Source organism: Marmota marmota, unplaced genomic scaffold (genome assembly GCF_001458135.2).
Source record: "Marmota marmota marmota unplaced genomic scaffold, marMar, whole genome shotgun sequence".
In the NCBI taxonomy this organism is placed as follows: Eukaryota; Metazoa; Chordata; class Mammalia; order Rodentia; family Sciuridae; genus Marmota; species Marmota marmota.
The window spans coordinates 2,466,279-2,479,521 of record NW_025999869.1 but is presented as its reverse complement, the minus strand read 5'-3'; the positions used below and the strand labels follow the sequence as shown (position 1 = coordinate 2,479,521).

At 48.0% G+C, this 13,243-nt stretch overlaps 1 long non-coding RNA gene across 1 annotated transcript in view; it reads left to right on the top strand.

The window, feature by feature from the left end:
• Window positions 1–2,039, top strand: part of LOC125620378 — a 78,342-nt gene extending 76,303 nt beyond the window's left edge. The window contains exon 6 of the long non-coding RNA XR_007352004.1: window positions 1,683–2,039. This is a non-coding gene — a long non-coding RNA (uncharacterized LOC125620378). The remainder of the gene's footprint in view (window positions 1–1,682) is intronic.
• Window positions 2,040–13,243: the final 11,204 nt, after the last annotated feature.

Below are 13,243 nucleotides of genomic sequence, written 5' to 3'. Positions count from 1 at the left end.
CAGCGTCACCCTACCAGTCCTGCTGCTCCTCCTCTCACGGTCAGCCTTGCCCACGGCTCATCTGAGTGCCAACAGTGGGGGGTCAAGATGGCGGGGAACCGCCATCTGGCTTTTCCATCAGCAGATTGAAAGGTTCAAGGCCGGGCAAACAGACCAACTGTGGCTCCCAGTGAAAGGCAGGCGATAGAGCAGACGTTTCGGGTGCACCCAAAATGAGGGCCCCAGACAGAGGCCATCTTGCTTCCTCCTGGGTTTCTCTCCTCAGGACTGCCTGCCTCCCCAGGGACACAGCATGTTGCATTTTCAATCCCTGGATCAGCCTGCTAGGGCTGCCTCGATGTACTGGATGGTTTAAACCAAAGAAATGCATTTCCTTACAGTTCTGCAGGCTAGAAGGCCAAGGTCAAGGTGCCCCAGGTGGTTTCTGGAGAGGGCTCTCTGCTTGGCTTGTATTTGCCACGGTCTCCCCTGGTCTTCCTCTGTGTCTGGGATGGAAGGACTCCAGTCAGGTTGGACTACTATTGACCTTAATGACCTCAGTGGGTCTTAATTGTCCCCTAGAAACTCCATCTCCAAGTTCTTCAGTGTGTGCATTTTGAGAGGACATGACACTACCTAAAGTGGCTTTCACTGCTGCCCATGACCTCCCAGGTCTCTGTCCTGCTTGGAAGCTCCTCTCCCCGTTCCCGGACCCCAGAGAGACACCACACAGCTATGCATCTGGCAGCAGCAAGTAAAAGATTTCTCCAGAGTCCTAGGACCTGGAAAATGGGAACAGCATGAAGACTGAAGTGGTGGGTGTGGAGGAGGAGAGGTGTGGGTGGGCAGGAGTATTTTGGGACTGTTTGTCCTTTGCACCTATTAAAGTCTGGCCCAGTTTAAAATGAAGCCATTCCTATTTTTTTTTTTTAAATTGGAGTTTTGAGGAAAGAGGATGATTAGTGTGTGTGCTCAGGGCCTGTCTTGGGGTAAAAAATAAGCCAGTGTACAGCTCTGTGATTGGGGACAGACAGTCTCAGGGTACTGAATTTTATTAAGCTTAATTTTATTAAGCTGTAGGTGGGTGGAACGTCGCAGGATTCTTGGCCGTCTTCTTTTCTCATTTCCTCAGAATAATTTCAGTGTCATCTTTAGCTTGGAGCCACAGGACAGTTTGTTTCATTTAGCTTCACCCCCAGGAGGGCACAGACAGTTGACAGTGATGGTGGCCTTTGGGGATGACGGACCACAGCACCCCTCCCCGGGGTGGCTGGGTGCGGCCTGTGCTTTCCATATCGATGCTCTCATTCTCTTTTGGTTATAATGTGTTTATTCTTGTAAGTCTTCCTCAAACCTGCCCACCCCTCATCTATCCATACACACCTGTGTGGATTATTTGGGAATGATTTTCTGGATCCCAAGGTGCTGTGGGGACCTCATTAATGAGCGTCACAGATGGATCTGGAGTGTCCCCCAGAATCTCACGTGTCGAGGGCTTGGTACCAAGCACCCGGGGGTGTTGAAGGTGAGGCTTTTGGGGAAGTGGCTGGATCGGAGGCTTCGGCCTCAAAGTGGATCAGTCCATTGAGGAGGTGAAAGCTGTAGGTGGGTGGACATGGTCAGGGGAAGTAGGTCTTGGGGACATGGCGTTGGGGACTCTGGCTTGTCCCCATCCCTTCCCTCTGTCTCCTTCTGCTTTCCAGCTGCCGTGAGCTGAGCGCCTTTCTCTGCCACACCTTCCGCCATGATGTTCTGCTCACCTCCAGCCCAGGCGGCGGAGCCGGCCAGCCCTGGACCGAGACCTCTAAAACCAGGAGCCAAGACAAACCTTTCCTCCTCCCAGGGGTTCGTGCCAGATGCTTTGGTCACAGCTATTAAAAGCTGACTAATACAATATGCCACCCAGACTCGTCCTTGGGATTGCGAATGGAAGTATCATACTCTTTTTTTTTTTTTAATGCAGAGTGAGATTTCGCTGCGTCCGTCCTGAGGAGCTGAGGAGGACATTATTCTGAGAGAATAAGCCAGACACAGAGAGGAAACCCTGCACCACCCCGTTGTGTGATCTCAATAAAAGGCAAAGTAGATTGAAGCCCAGGGGACAGCAGACAGGGGGCACCAGGGCAGGAGGCGGGGAGTGGAGAGGGAGGTCGGGGGAGAAGAGTCTAGAGACCTAATGACGAGTGTGAGGACTGAAGTGAAGAATGACTGGAGGTCCGCCAGGAGAGCAGATGTCAGGTGCTGTCACCATCAGCCACCCTCAGGAGAGGGACGACAGAGCGCAGGGATGTGGGACATTCCTGTGACTGGTCACGTCACTGTGCATGTGTGTATCAAAGCACCATCTTGCACCCCTTCAACAGAGACAATAAAATTAATTAAAAAATGCAGACTAACTGCTAATATCTTTCAGACTGAGATAAAAATATAAAGCAGGGTTATTTTTTTTATTTTATATATTTTTTAAGGTTTAACGTGCTGATCTGGCTTTGAAGAACACTTGTGTGCAGGTAATTTTTTTTTCTTTCAGTGCTGGGGATTGAGCCCAGGGCCTCGCATGTGCCTGGCAAGTGCTCTTCCACTGAGCTACACTCCCTGCCTGTGTATAGGTATTTTTAAGGACATATCTGCATCTTTCAGGATAGGGACACATCTATTCAGACAGACAGAATGCACACATGAACTTAGAATTTTTTTGGCATTATCAGGATGTTCTAGTTAGTCAACGAAGACCAGAATGCAATAAAACATCTAACTCTATGGTTAATGTATAATTGGGGTTTTCTTTTTAATTCGGGAATCACTTCAGTCTTGGGAATGATGATCTGTAGCTTCATCAGTGGATGAGCTGATTCTGACCTTTCTGCTCAGTTAGGGGAATAGAGACTCAAGATGGCAAAAGGTCATTTCGGGGCTGGGCTTTAGACCAGTGGCACAGTGTTTTAAGTTAGAGGCCACTTTTTAAAAATTGAGAGAATTCACATAAAAAATAGGATAATTGATACAACGATTTTTTGTTCCTTTTTTGTTTCACTCTGTTTCGGTTTTGTTTTGTGTTATCCTGTTGGGTTGCGTTATCCTTGTAGCACAAATATGGGATTAGAAATTAGTAAAAAACAAACCGAAAGAGTGTTAAGTAAAATGCTAGAGGAAGGAGGCATCCCAGTAAAACCAAGAGCAGTTAGGGCATACGTTGATACAATACAAAAATGTAGCCCATGGCTTTTTAAGGAGGAGTTGTTGAATATATCATAATGGGACAATCATGGTGAAGATTTAAGGGACAGGGAAAAGAAAAACCCAGGAACTCTGCCAGTTGGCACATTGCCATTGTGGATGATGATACGATTTTGTTTGCCTAGTCCAAAGCTTTCAGTTCAGGTTATGGTAGAAGACATATTAGATCAGGAAAAAGAGGAGGCCTCTCGAGATAGTCAGAAAGGGGAAGAAAGTTTAGAGCAGAAAAAGCCATCAGGAGAAAAGTTACAACAGGAGGTTACTACTAACACCTTTCTATCACCAGAGGGTGTAAGTGTCCGACCAACAGCTCCACCTATGGAGACAACATATGCTGAGTGGCCCTCAACCCCCATAGTTGATAGATGGGATCCTGAGACAGGACCTCAAAGATTAGCATGCCCTGTATTTGAGACGGCAGGAGGGCAGCGAATTCACCATGCTTTAGATTTCAAAAGAGTGAAGCGGCTAAAAGAGGCTGTAACAACCTATGGTCCTCAAGCACCCTTCACTGTAAGCATGGTTGAATCCATTACCAACTTGAACATGACACCAGCAGATTGGACTAGTATGTGTAAAGCTGTGCTAAATGGAGGATAATACCTGTTATGGAAGTTGCCAATGAGGAATTTTGCACGGAGATGGCTAGGCGAAATGCAGTAGCCAGTTATCCTCAGAGAAATCTAGATATGTTGTTAGGAAAGGGACCTTATGAGGGTCAGCAGCAACAAATTGGATATGATCCTACCATATACTCACAGATTGCTGCAGATGCAGTTAGGGTATGGAAGACTTTACAAGAACATGGAGATTTACAAGGTCAATTATCTAAGGTAATACAAGGAGCTAATGAACCTTACACTGAATATGTAGATAGGCTTATTCAAACAGCTACCAGAGTTTTTGGGGATACAGAGCAAGCAATGCCATTAATTAAACAGCTAGCCTTTGAGCAAGCAAATCAATGGTGCAAGGAGGCCATTAGACCATGGAAACATGAAGATTTAAACACATATATTAAATTATGTAGAGACATTAATGAACAAGGGCAAGTCTTGGCAGCTGAAGTACAACAGGCTTTAGATGCCAGGCCAAAAACATGCTACAATTGTGAACAAACAGGACATTTTAAAAGGAATTGCCCCATAGGAGGAGGGTTTAACAAAACTAGGTATCAAAGGGGTAGAATACCTGGTATTTGCCCACGATGCCATAGAGGGAGACATTGGGCTAATGAATGCCATTCTCAAACCACCATAGAGGGTACTCCATTACCAAAAAATGGACAAAGACCAGGTGTTTACCCATGATATCGTGGAGAAAATCATCGGGCTCCATTGCCAAAAAACGGACAGGGGGGCCCAATGCTCCAGGGCCCACAACCACAAATATACGGGGCACTGGAGGAACCCAACAACACCATCAGGGCAGTGCACAGGACACATTATCCATCAGATCTCTCATCAGACAAACCAGAGGGAGCACAGGGTTGTACATCTGTGCCTCCGCCAGAGCAGTACTAACTCCAGAGATGGGAGTTCAAATTATTCCCACAGGAGTAAAAGGACCTCTTCCCCAAGGAACAGTAGGCTTATTGTTAGGACGCAGTTCTTCTACTCTAAAAGGGCTTATGATAAGTCCTGGGGTAATTGATCCCGATTATGAAGGTGAAATAAAAATTATAGCTAGTTCTCCAAGAGGTATATCAGTAATTTCACCAGGACATAGAATAGCACAGTTATTAATAATACCCAGCCTGCATGATAAATTTTTCAGGAGTACTATAGAAAGAGGTTCCAGGGAATTAGGTTCCACAGGTGTAGATTGGGCTATGCTGTCTTTAAATTTAGATTCTTGCCCAATGCTAAAACTAAATATTCAAGGACATGAATTTAATGGGCTACTGGATACAGGTGCAGACCTTAGCATCATATCTCATCAAGAATGGCCGAAACATTGGCCATTACAAGAGGCCACTTAAACGCTTTGAGGCCTAGGAGTGGCAACTAATCCCCATAGAAGTGCAGTGGTATTAGATTGGAAGGATCCTGAAGGATGTGAAGGAACTGTACAGCCATGTGTATTGGAACATCTTCCTATAAATTTATGGGGACGAGATGTCCTAGATTAATTAGGTTTGACATTAACAAATAACATCAATCCAAATGCACCCACTATTGGTGCTAGACACGGTTTTAGGAAAGAAAAAAGATTAGGAGAACAAGAACAAGGTATAGCAGCACCAACTCAAATAGATCAAGGAACAGACAGACATGGATTGGGTTTTCAGGAAGGGTCACTGAGACAATAAAAATTACTTGGAAATCAGAAAGGCCAGTATGGGTTCCTCAGTGGCCCCTGACTAAAGAAAAGATACAAGCAGCCCATGACCTGGCAAACAACAATTAGCGGAGGGACATATACAACCTTCCATATCTCCCCATAATACTCCCATTTTTGTCATTAAAAAGAAATCTGGTAAATGGAGATTATTGTAAGATTTAAGAGCCATTAATAATGAGATGGTTATTATGGGACCTGCTCAATCAGGGATTCCTCAATTGTCTGCTTTGCCAAAAACCTGGTATGTTTTAGTTATAGATATTAAATATTTTTTTTTTCAATTTCCAATTCATCCTGAGGATAGTCCACGTTTTGCATTNACTGGCACCAAGGCCAAATTTGGGGGCCAACAGAGGATGAGACAAACGAACCTCATGACCCCCACTGGTGCCAAAGGCCGAAATTTGGGGGGCCAACAGAGGCTGAGGCAAAGAATCTCACCCCCCCCCCACTGGTGCATAGGCCTATCCACAAGTATGGCTGTATGCTGGACCGGTAGTCAGTGACGGGTAAGATCCAATTGCAGTGGTACCAACCTAAGACAGGAGGCTAATGCCTTGAGGTCAGCTCATCCGATGACGGGTAAGGACCATATGTAGTATTGGACAACCTAACAGGCATGATCCCTAAGCCACTTTGCATGTTGTTTAATTAAACAGAGAGGGGGAGATGTTGAGAGCCACAGCCGAGTCCGAATGGCCCCTGGCATTTTGCCAGAAGTAATGGTTGAGAGGCGAGCCATTAAGATGATGCTGGATTGAGTCAATTGTATCTTAGACATTTACTGTCCAGTAATAGGATGGCTCTTGCTACCTCAGGCGCCCGCTACTTTGGAGTTCCCATTGAGTTCTCACGGGGTTCCAAGAGTGAGTGCGCGCGCAGTCCGGTGGAGGGAGTTCCGGTTGGTGTGTGGTGTGTCCTGGAGAAGGCCGCGTGGGTGGCGTTTGCGGGAGTTTTGGAAATAAAGTTTGTTCCTGCTTGAGTGGCTCGTGATTTGTGCCCAGCCAGACTGCAGCACACGCCTTGGGAGTTTATTGTAAATTCTTAAAAAGCAAAGATTAAATCATTAAGACAACCCCTGTTTTGCATCTACCTGGTGTCTGTTCTTCAAAACAGTTAAAATCCCTCCCGGTTGCTTTCTGTGGCCTCCCCAGCACTGTGCCTGCGTCCAGGATGGAGCAGTTAGGATCCCTGTTCAGGCGGCAGTGCCTTCTACACCTCTTGAGGAAGCCATTTGGATCCTTGTCACCTATGAATTTATAAAACTTCTTCTGCAGTTACATAAGTTATTTCCAAAATGAAGATATATTTATTATTTTTCTAATTGTATAAACAATACGTTTTGGAAACAAGAAGCTTCATGATTTCAGAAATGTGTAAATGGAAAGTAAAAATCACCCAAAGAGTCTTCCACAAGGTTGATCACTGCTAGTCCTGCCGAGCTCACTTCTCCTTAAGCTATGGAAAGACACGTTCACAGGTGTAAACGTACCTAGGTGACACAGTATTAATGGCGCACTTTTGTGACCTGCTTAAAAAAAAAAAAAGCTCAGGAATACATCATAGAAGGCCTCTCTATCTGTCCAGAGATGTCCGTTTTAAAGTAACGTGGATTTCATACTGTGAACATCCTGAGATGTATTTCTAGAATCTTCCATTAACACGTTGCAGTTATCTATAATAGTGGCGTTCACCCATACGTGGGATGGAATTGGCTTCATTTTAATCCCTAGTACTGCCGTGTTCCCCCCTCCCTGCCTGCCGTCTCCCTTCCTCTACCTCTTCCTTCTATTGATTGATTGTTTTTTAACTGAGGCTTCACAGTATACACAGGGGTGGGATTCTCCGAGGCGTGCTCGTGTCTGTACGTGGGGTAATTCTGTCCTGTTTCATTGCTCTCTTGCTCTCCTTCTCCTCCCTCCTCCCTCTGCTCCACCCCCTTTGCTGATCTCTTGTGTTTTCGTGAGAACCCCCCTTTTCATTCCCTCATTTTGCTGTAGCTTCCACATCTAAGAGGAAAACATTGGACCCCTGACTTTCTGCGCCTGGCTTATTTCACGTAGCATGACGTTCTCCAGTTCCATCCCTTTTCTGGCAAATGCCAGCATTTCATTCTTTATGACCCCGTAAAATTTCACTGTGTATATGCACCCCATTTTCTTTATCCATTTGTTTATTGACGGGCTCCTGGGCTGGTCCATCACTTGGCTATTTGGTTTTGCTATAAACATTGGCATGCCCATATCACTATAGTCTGCTGATTTTAGTTTTACCAAGAAGTGGGACAGCTGGGTCATGTGGTGCTTCCATTCCTAGGCTTTTGAGGAATCTCCATTCTGCATTCTCCAATCTTACTGTAGTTTTTTGATTTGTATTTTCCTAATTGCTAGAGATGTTGAACATTTTTTTTCACGTATTTGTTGGCCATTTGTATTTCTTTTTTTGAGGAACATTTGTTTAGTTCTTTTTTATTGATTGTGTGTTTTTTTTGTTAAGTGTTTTGAGTTCTTAATGTTTTTGGATATTAATACCATGTTAGAGGAGTAAGTGGTCAAGATTTTCTCCCATTCCGTCCATCTCCCTCTTTGCACTCCTGATTGTCTTCTTCGCTGGGCAGAAGCTTTTTAATGGGATGCGGTCTGGTTACAGAGGTCAGTGCCTGGGTCAGTGTATTGAATTGTTAACCGGATGTGTTCTTCTAGCCTTTGAAAAGTTTCTAGTCTAATTTCTAAGTCTTTGAACCACTTTGAGTTGACTTTTCAGACATCTTTAATCCGTCGTTCATGGTTGGCGATTTAGGTTGCCTCCCTTTTTTCCATTATAAACAAAGCCTTGATGACCTTGCCTATGTATCCCTGCCCATTTGTTCAATGGGCTCATAATCATGATTAGTTTGAAACTGTGTCTATTCTAACCTTTGATGACTTTGGAGATGATGTGCTTTAAAAGATCATTTGAGCTCTTGGAATTGAGTGACAAGTTCATATAGATATTGTCCTAGTTTTTCTAAGTATGTGACTATAAGTATTAAAAAAAAAGAATTTTGACAAACCTTGTTGGCTGTCTTTTACAGACACCAGGGTATGGATTCTCCTTGACGTGAGTGTGGCCATCTTGAGTTGTAACCGCCATGATTGTCCCAGAGGACCCTGCTTGCTTTTTCCTGCATAGTTTCCCAGAAAACCATAAACAGATAAAACCTTAGAGTCACTCTACACCTGGACCCTGCTCTGGGGAGGCACTGACCTTAAGATAAACAGGGTTCATTCCATCCAGGACAAAATCACTTTTGTCCCAATCCACAATGTGTCTCTCTCTGACCCAATTTTCAGGGATCCAACTGGTCTTGCTGCTGCCCAGGTCTCCCAGTAAATTGCACTCTGTTCAGTCCTGGGTCTCTGTGCCTCCTTCAGTGGCTGGCATCCTGGGGCTTGTCTTCATGCGCTAGGACCGGATTGTTGTGGAATGACCAACAGTACCGAGCTGGAGACGTCCGGGCACCTGGCCCTTGGTGAGCCTCCCTCCTAGTGCAATGGAGCATGTGCACACAGGAAACCCCAACACACACACACGCACACACGTGCACACACACATGCACACATGCATACACACACACACACACTCTACAGGAAGTGCTGAGCTTCCAGGCACAGTGGATTTCCACACCTGGGAAAGTGAGGGATACCACTCCCGCTGTGCCTTGAAGGATGAGTAGGTCACACCAAGTGGAGAGGGTCATTGGGATGCAGAGGTGACCTGGGAGAGCCCGAGGCTTAGGGAGGGGACTTGGGTGTCCTGCCCTGGCTGGACTGGCAAGGAGAATTCAAAAGTCTTCATGGGGTGCTTGGCCTTCTTTACTGGGGTGATCATTTTGCCCCTTTTATAGGGTGGCAGGTCGGAAGGCAGCTCAGGGCTTAGGGGGCTTGGAATGGAGTTGGCACACTGTGTGGAAGCCTCCCTGGAGCAGGGTCCAGGTGTAAAGCAGGCCATGTGTTATTGCCGTCAGTTCCTGATTTCTTCCCGCCTCTCCTCTCGGCCTCTAGCTGGCTGAGCAGAGGCTCAGTGACCTCCCTGGGTCCCTCCTGCAGATGAGCTGTGCAGACCTTCTTAGCCCGACGCTGACCCTGTGAGAGTCCCAGTTTGGGATGGAGAGGGCGTGGTGGGGACACACGTCCTCTGGTTTCAATATCTTCATTCTGAAACATTTGCCTCCACACAGGAGACTCTTGGCCATCAAACTGGGCTTCCAATTGGGAAATGTGGAAAAGCCATATAATTTCAAGTATTTTCCACGGAATGCTGTAAATTTGTAGTCCCCAGCATCGGTGCTGTCCCAGGTGATGAAAAGGAAAACCCTGGGTGTGGGAGACTTCTGCTACACCTGCAGCCACCCCATCTTGGACACCCTCTTCCTCTCCCTGGGCCTCGGTGTCCCCACAGTGTGGAGGCTGGCAGTGGTGACCGTGGGGTGTGGAGGGTGTGAAGAGGGAGGACAGGTGCCGCCTTCTGATGTCCATTGTTTAGTCTCAGTTCATTGTCACAACAGCTTCATGGGTCACTGTCCTTGTTTTGCAGAGGAGCAAACTGTGGTCCACAGGCAACAGCTCAGTTTGTTTAAGATCATCCAAATGGTAAGTGTCAAAGCCAGGTTCAAACCCTGGGCTAGCAAACTCTAAACATCAGTGACCCTCATTACTCCCTCCCTATTTTTTTTTCTTATTCTGGGGAAACAGAGATTTGGTAGGTTGACCTCAAAGGACGCTTTAACCAATCGCCTCTCCCTCCACTCCAAGGGCTTTGTCACAAACATGTTGTTCTGAACCTCCTGGTAGAGCAGGACAGGTCAGTGCAGGAGGGCGGAGAGCTGGTGTCATGAGCATCTGTATTTGCTCTCCTCGGAGTGGACAGGGTGGAGTGGATGGCCCTGCCTGGGCTTCTATGCCAGGTGGGACTGAATTCATTTGATTTGGGAGGTTTTGTCATTTCTGGTTTTAGCCATACCTTCTGAGCTGGGCTCTTTTTATAGACAAGGGAACTGGAGTGTTTTCTGTAGGCAGAGTGGCTTTGTAGACCCCCTAGGGCCAGCCCACGCAGGGAGGACAGGGCTCCAAGTCACCCAGGATGGAGCCAGCTGGGTCCAGAGAGGACAGCAGCGTGCCCACGCCCTGCCCTGCCCCGCCCGGCCCAGCAGGCTGCAGCGCATCCTCAGCCTGAGCAGAACTGGCTTGTCAGCTTATGAGAAAGGGAGATCCCTGGTCCCTGGGCTCACAGAAGCCTCACAGAATACCCCAGATGTGGTTGCTCTGAAGGGGAAAAGCTGCTAAAAGTTCAGCGTGTCCATGGGGCATTTTATATGCCCCCAATGCCCCCATTTCCATAGCGGAGGTGGACATGCGTAGGTAAAGCATGATTTTATTTGTGATAAAATGTACCTAATATTGGTCATCTGGGCCCTTGGTGAGCACACAGGTCAGTGGCATACCTAGAAAAATGAGAAATTCTATCCCATCTGATTCAAATGTAAGATATGTCAAGGTCATTGTACCGTCCTGTGTAACTAATTAAAACAAATAAAAAATAAATTAAAAAAAAGATGGTCAGAGCCTTGTGCAGCCGTCACCCCAGCTCCTACATCCCGTCTGGAGGACTCCACTCTGTCCCCAGTACTCCCTGCTCTCTGCCCCACGGTAGCCGGCCTGCTGAGGTGCCTGTTGTGGGGCCTCGTGGGGAGCACACAGCCAACATTGCCCTTGTGCGTCTGGTTGTTTCTCTTCCAGGCTTCCTGAGGATGCCTGCGCTACACAGAGATCAAGTTCTGGTCCCCTTGTGTGGCCTCATAATGTCCCATTGTCTGTAGGAACCACCCTTGGTTCGTGCCACGTGTCCCTGGTGGAGGGGGGTTCCTGGCTGCCCCACCCCGGGCTACTGTGAGTGCTGCTGGGAGCAGGGTGTGCTGGCCCGTGTCTGCATCCGCGGATTCAGTTCTTTTGTCCATGGGTTCAGTCCTCAAGCTGTCTCAGGGCAGCAGCAACCCTACACAGTGGGATTTGGGGTGAACTGTACCACTCCTAAGTGTTCAACTCCATGAATCCACGCATCCGCCCACTTGCTTACCCCTCTGGATGCACCACCCCAATGGAGACATAGGACATTTCCATTTTTTCCAGAAGGTTCCTTGAGTCCTTCTGAAAGAAACTGTTCTGGGGTTTGTTGTGGTTGTTTCTTCTGAGATTATTTTGGGAGGGGGTACACATAGATCCTTGATGACTAAGCCTTTTTAAACTTTACATTTTTACTGAAATTCTCTTCCTCTGAGGAGGTCTTTTATTTTGAGGAAGAGGGTAGACTTGCATTTCCAAGAAGGTGACCCCGAGGCAGTGGATTTTGAGTTCAAGGGTCTGAATTGTGACGTCAATAAGAAGTGGGCCAGTGGGTTCGGGTGCCTGAGGAGGGGAGAAGCCCCTGGCCCCTCCCGTGGGTGGTGGCCCTCTGTGTGATGCGGGTGGGGCCGAGGGATTCCTGGTGCTGCCGCAGACCCGTGGCCCTACCTCAGGCCGAGTGACCCACCAGGTCCCGTCAAGGAAGGGGTGGGTGGTGAAGACCCCACAGGAGCCCAGTGGGGACCAGGCATCGTCGGGGTCTGAGTTGGCCTGGGGCCTCTGCTTCCTGAGGGCCTGCACCCTCTGTTCTGCATCCTCTTCTCTGATGCTTCCCGCAACTCACGATTAGGCCTCCTGGGGGTTTGGATTCACCATGAGCCTCCACCTCCCACTGTCCATCCCAGACCCTTCCAGCCCAGCTCCCACCCACTGCTGTCCAGGGCACCTGGGGAGCGTGGGGCCTGTTGGATGCTGCTGCCAAAGTCCAGGCTGCCCCAAGAGACACAGAGTGCATGCGAGTCAGTCCAGTGTCCCCTCCCCACTGGGACATTCAGGGATGTGGAGCTGGGCTGGACTCTGTCCTTCTCTCTAATCAGCTGGCTGCTGACCAAGGTCAGGGGCACCACGTGAACCCGAGGCCCAGCTGGAACGATCGCCAAGGAGGAACCACGCTAGCTCTGTCTGCCCTGCTCAGCTGCCTGGTTCTCCTGCGCAGGCTTAGCTGGGAGCCCAGCGGTGCTGGCCCTGCATCTCACTGGGCTCCTTTTCTTTTGGGCTGCTCCCATTCTTGGCCCTGAGGTCCCTCCAGCTTCTAGGGTCATGAGGGCTTTAGCCTCCTGAGTCAATTGACAGCCAGCCTCCCTTGAGCTGTGTTCCCTGGGCTGTGATTTGTCCCCAGAGCCCGTCAGGGTTGCGGACCTGCAGCCTGTGAACCCCCTCCCACGGGTCACTGATGCCTGGGCAGAACCCAGACCTGGGATCTATGTTAGTCTATTTTCTGTTACTAAAATGACTTACCTAAGGTTGAGACACCTATATAGAAAAGAGATTTATTTTGGCTCCTGCTTCCGGAAGTCTGGGGTTGAAGGGGCACCATCTGGTGATGTCTTCCTGCTTGCAGAGTTCTGAAGTGGAGCAGGGCATCACATGTCAGGAGACAGGGAGTGTATGTGTCTTTTTTGATCTTTCTCCCTCTTTTTATAAAACCATCAGGATTCAATCATGGGGCCCCACCCTGATGACTACCTAATCTTGGTCAGCTCCCAGAGGCACCCTCTAAACACCCTGGATGGTTAAGTTTGCAC